The 6,068-nt window shown below is 37.7% G+C and overlaps 1 non-coding gene across 1 annotated transcript; it reads right to left on the bottom strand.

The window, feature by feature from the left end:
- Positions 1-423: 423 nt before the first annotated feature.
- On the bottom strand, positions 424-533 carry LOC118989677 (U6 spliceosomal RNA). The gene has a single exon (XR_005067054.1). It is a non-coding gene; the product is annotated as a U6 spliceosomal RNA (small nuclear RNA).
- Positions 534-6,068: the final 5,535 nt, after the last annotated feature.

Raw genomic sequence — 6,068 nt, 5'->3', positions numbered from 1 at the left:
ATACAAAGTGAAAAATACTTGCTTTCAAAATGATAAACATGCTCAGTTGACTTCATACCTACACATTTATCTCAGGGTAAGGAGGGGAAAGAACCAGGAATGGGCCCAGGAGACACTAGACTGAATCCCAGATCTGCTACATTGAACTATGTTGCAGTAGGCAGAAAACTCCACTTCTCCGAGCCCTACTTTCCACATCATTGAAGTTATTACAGAGGGTTTCTGTGGAAAACAAATGACGAATTCATCGTAAAACACTGCAATTTTTAAATGTAAGAATTGTGAGAAGTTGTGATATGATGGTCACTATTGCTTTTAACTTCCTACTTTTGATGGGTGTGCAATCAATGCCTGAGTCAACCCAATGTAAGGTAATTCTTTCCCCAAAAGACGGATGTGTGGGTGTGTGCACACAGAGAAGGTAAATGAGTTGTTTTCCTCTTCTCAAATTTGCATATCATCCTTGTTTGGGAGCCATGCTAATATTCCCTGTATTGTTCCAGTTTTAGTACTTGTGCTGCCAAAGTGAGCACTCTCCTATTTTCATTCTGATGGTCAGTTTTCATAGTTAGCTTGATTGGGGTAAGGCATTCCCAAGTACCTGGTAAACATATTTTCCAAGTGTGGTTATGAGGATGTCTCTAGAAGACATTAGCATTTGCATCAGTAGACTGAGTAAAGATATCTTCACCAAAGTGGGTGACTATTACTCAATCCATTGAGGGCCTCAATAGAATAAAAAGGTGAAGGAAGGGCAAATTTGCTTTCTTTGCTTGAGCTGAAACATCCATTTTCTCCTGCCCTTTCACACTGACTTCTTTACTTCTCAAGTCGTTGGGCTTAGACTGAATTATGTGTATACCCCCCACTGGCTCTCCTGGTTTTCCAGTTTGTGGTTGGCAGATGGTGGGAATTTTTTTGCATCCATAATTATGTGAGCCAATTCCTGTTTAAATCTCCTCTTATGTATATCTCTATGTATCTTATTGATTCTGTTTATCTAGAAAATGCTGACATATATTATGTTATTGGTGACCAAGAAAGGCTAGAATATAATTAAGTAGGTCCAAAGAGCTACTAATCTCTAGGCACTATTTTAAAAAGTATTAAAATCTCAACAGAAAACACTTTTCCCACAACATTCTATGTACAGCACTGGTTTCCATGTGTAGAAGAAATATTTCAGATGGTTGGAGAAAGCTGGGAGGTAAGGAGGGTGGAGGGGGTGGGAGAGAGACTTACAGGAACTAGAGGACCAGAGAATGGAAAGTCTTTTATAGGAAATTGAACCTCAGAGAGCAGTACTCTGGTTTGGGGTGGGGCTGCAGGAGAGCCCAAAGCACATGGTTAAAGTCTACAAAAGCATGAGTAGTGTCAATTTTGTTCAGCTACCTCCACAGAGCTTCATTGATTTGATATGTGAATAAAAAAGGAACAATTTTAGAGCTTGAGGAAACTTTAGAACAAATCCTCAAAGTATTTGAGCATACGAAGGATAATTAAATTTCTGGTTCAGAGCCTCATCCTCTCTCCTCCACTAATTGATTTCCCTGCCAGTTACTTTTCCCCATTCAATTCATCTTTCACGCTGTAGCCCCAGATATACTTCTAAAATGTACATCTGATCATGCCACCCTCAACCTTTGTGTGAGCTCATGAAAGTTATGTATTTGGCTTTCTCAGTCTATTTCTACAGAGGTGGTAATTGAAGAAGCTAAAGACAAATGTTTTACTTTAGAAACAAGACTGCAACAATATTTTCCTTTATCCATGAGTACGGCCAGTAAGTTATCCTAAAATGTAGTAATTTTCAGTGGGTCTTGAAACTAAAGAACAGTAGAGAGAAACCTTGAACTTCTTCTAAGGGACACTATTTCCCTTCTCTTTCTCCTTTGTCTTATTAACTTAATAGACTTCAAGGTCAATTCTATGCTCATTCTGAGGGTGTTGCTACCTGCTTTAGAGAAAGACTCTGGGCTACCATTCTTACCCCTCCTTCTTTGTTACACTCCACTATAAAGGGAATTGGGTATTTCACAATCTTAAAACAGTTACAAGCATATCTTGTTGCCCTAGAAACTTGACATAGATCTCTTTAGGACATCACATAATTACAAGGCCACAAGGTATACCAGGCTGAGATTCATTCATGACTCTGTCTCTCATTTCAAAGTAGATGCAGCTTCCTCATTTAAACAAGCTGCTCAAAGGGTTGGACTATCGGCACCAGATGATAGCATTGTAACATGCCTGAAATTCCTGTGACACTTTAAAAAAGTAATTCGAATCCCCCCACCCTGATTCAAAAACAGTAAATTTTCTCAGAGAAATTAAAGCCTAACTAAACAAATCACACCTCCATAGAGAAAATACTTTCTCAAACTAGCTCTAAAAGTATCTTCTCTCTACATGTCTTAATGCACATAGCTACTGTTCCAAAGACTGGACCTTCAGGTTTTTGGTGAGAGTTAGTGTGAGCTCTGTCATTTCTTCCTTTCCCAACATTTGTCTTCCCTCAGCTCCCATGTTCTAGAAGGTCTGAGTAAATTTCATTGCTCCAATGTAGCCCCAACTTACTACAAGTTATATTTATCACAGCCCTTTCCTCCCTGTAGGTCCTCTTTTTATTCACCTCTGTTAAGGCCTTTCTTAAAGTGGGTTTAGCTCACAACTGCAGTCTTCTGCCTAGACTGGGCTTTTTCTGCCTCTATTATATATGAGTCCAATAGTTGTATTTTCTAAGTTAGAAGGTCTTTTCTCTTTTGTATGAATTTTAAATACAAAGAAAAATCTGTTTATTTAAATTATTTGTTTTCCTTCTTGAGTTTCTAATATCTCAGTTCCAAATCTCCATTGATAGTTTACTGTTTACATACTGAATCTTGAAGACTCACTTTATTTATAGTTTTTTTTGCTGCTCTGAACAAATACACACACATTTTAATTTGTTGATGATTTCTTCTTCACTGTGATTGAACCTGTGTTTTGTGTCTTTCTAATCCACAATCATCATTCATCGTTTATTTACTGTTCAGTGAAAACATGTGGTCCACAGAGAGACTGTGGAAAATCATAGAAATTTCTAGGTCAGTTCTGCCTCAGGTCTTTCCCTGAACCAGAATTCCAGCATTCAAAATATGTAAAGAAAAAAATAATATAGAGCTGAAATTTTATTCTTTCTTTACAGCCAGTTCTACCACTAAAAATCCTAAATGCAGCAACTCTTATGTAGTTGTGATTTTTTTTGAGAGAGAAAAATAGAAGATAAATTTCAGAGCGGTTGTTCCTTAGTTGCTTCAAAGAATTGGATGAGCTTATAACAATTCTGGAGACATTGTGGCTGTGGAAAATGTGCTGTGGGTGTTTGTAATTTTGATGTGGGACTACCAAAAGTCCTATGATTACATGCAAAATTTTAAATAGACAGTCATGGCAAGTGAAGGCCAATGAGGGGGCTGTTAAATCATTAGGATAACAATGCACCCTGGACCTCCTTGACTGATAGTCACTCATCCATGTAGAATATGACTTCCCAAAATAGCACCTTCCCCAGAGCTCACTCCTGTATGACTTAGAAGTCTCAGGAGCATGCTGAACAGAGACCCATGTGTCTCTTTGCTACATTCGACAGAGCATTGTTAATTGTAGGTTATGCTGAATGTGTCCAAATTTTCAAGATTATGATCACCTGGACACAATAAAACATGCAACATTGAAATCAGGGTTGTTGCAGGACCACTCTGCTTAGTAGTCTTGGAGGCTTGATAGGGATGACATATTAAAAGTCAAGTATTCAATAAAGTTGGCTATTCATATACTGTGTGTACTATATTTAGGATTTATTTACCTGTTTTAGATTGTAAATGACCTTAAGTAGAAAAGGAAGAACACAGAATAAGAGATTCTTGAAGGTGAGATTTTCCTGCTAATGAATGGGACCAACTGCCAAGATCAAGATATTAGTCTATCCCAAACAGGGCATGTTTGAGGCAGAGCTAAGTAAGGACATTAGCCACTAGAATGGGAATTAAGGAACCCTGTTATTAAGTTTGTCATCTCAGAATGAACTAAAAGTCATATCAGTTGTACAAATAAAGTCCCTGGCTTTATGACTGCCTGAGTTTCTAACCCCAGAACAGCTGATATCTTTCTGAATTAGACAGAACTTGGTCCAGGGACTCAGTCACCTCTGAGAAATGGTTTCTGTAATGACTATCTTCTCAAGGCCTGGAAAATATAAACATTTATATAACTGATAGAGTAGAAACCTGAAAAGGTAGCTAAAAGACTCATGGCCAGCCTGTCTTGAAGAAAACTGAGTGTTATTATTAAAGCAAAAGTGTAGGATTTTTTAGAAAAAGGAAGTATGTTGACTGCCTCTGAGAGATTGCGTGAAAATTTGGTTTTAAAATGTCAGTAGGATTTGGTAACATGGAATTCTCTGGTGATTTTCACTAAAACATTTTTTATTTAAATGATAAAAGTAGAAACCAGAATTACAGAAGATGAGGTGTCAGTGGAAAGTTGGTAACTAAAAGAAACTAGAGCTTTTAGATTGGGCTATGAAGGGAATCAGAGAAATAAGGTGGTAGGTGAAAAAGGAGAGTTATTTTTAACTTTCAAATGGGAAATAATAAGCGAGTCTGTATGCTGGTGAAATTAATACAGGTGAGGAGAGAGATTGGTAATGCAACAGAGAATGGATAACTGAAGAAGAAAATTTCTACAGAAAGCAAGAAGTAAAAGAATCCAGAGGGCAGGTGGATGGATACTTGGTATTAATAGAAATTAGGAAGTGCCCCGATTTGCAACAGGGTTGAAGAAAGAGATGGGTTTAAACAGGTTTATAAATCTAGTGTGAGGAATGTGAGGACATTGGTATACCTGACTCACTTTTCCTAAAGATGTATAAAGAGAATCATTAGTTGAGAGTGAGGAGGTATAGGAGAGGTGGGAAGTGATTAAAAGAGAGAAGGTATGAAAGAACTACTTCAGACAACAGGAAAGCAAGCTTACTAGGAAAACTTGCTAGGGTTACTAAACAATGGTGAAAGCCAATCTTTGATTTATGTCCATGAACTTACAAGAGAATCAGTAAGGCTGGATAGAACATTTCCTCCAACAAGGATCAGATAATAAAGCTTTGGGATAAGGTAGGTGACTTGGATAAGGAGAGAAAAAAAAGATTACTCTGAGAAGAAATGCAGTGAGGAGGTGAAGTTCTTGACTAGGGAAAGGAGAATGATTGGGGGTTCTGAAACATTGGGACTTCAAGAAACTAGCAAGTCCTTAGAGAAATAGTTGTGTATTGGATCTAGGCAGGTGCTCCTAAGGATTTGTTGGAGCATAGCACAGAAACAGTCACCTGAGGACCTAGAAAGCATTGACCACATGATCTTGGGCAATAAGCATCTCAACACTAACCTGTGTGGGAAAGTGGAAAAGCTTTCTATCCTCCCTGGTGCTACGTAGTTACCCTGATACTTGTTGTAATCTCCTGTTGGGAATTCCCAAGTATTACTGAAGTTGAATTTCTCATTTACTTTAGACAATAGATAGAAGCAAAATTAATTTTATTTCATCTAAACAAAGTAATCTGCTAATTTTTCAGCACCTCTTCTTATGGATTTTGAGTCATACTTGGTGTTCTATGAAGGAGAAGTCAAGTATAGTGAGAGGTTATATCAGAGGACCCGACCACTGGGTGGTCAAGAATGGTCACTCTGAGGATGTAATGTTGAAGCTGGGAATTGAAATTTGCATAGAGTTAACTAGCTGAAGAGTGAAAGGAAAGAATTCAAGTCTCTAAGATGAAATAACTTGATACCCTCTATGTTCATAAAGAGGTTATTATGCATGGTGCATATAGACAAGTAGTAGAATGCCCTGTTATGAAGAAGGAAGTGTGGATAGGGGTTAGATTGTATAGAACCCTACAGTGAGAAACCTAGGCCATATCTAAAATGTTCTCTGTTAGATTTATAGACAATAATATGAAAAAAGGCTAAGAATAAGGTAGAGGGTGACTAGTACATTAGCCTAGTCAAAAAATGATAGTGGCTTGCAGA

Source organism: Sturnira hondurensis, unplaced genomic scaffold (assembly GCF_014824575.4).
Source record: "Sturnira hondurensis isolate 20B ecotype Veracruz unplaced genomic scaffold, ASM1482457v3 Scaffold0006496, whole genome shotgun sequence".
Taxonomy (NCBI): Eukaryota; Metazoa; Chordata; class Mammalia; order Chiroptera; family Phyllostomidae; genus Sturnira; species Sturnira hondurensis.
Note: the sequence above shows the minus strand (reverse complement) of the source record. Positions and strands in the feature narration are given on the sequence as shown.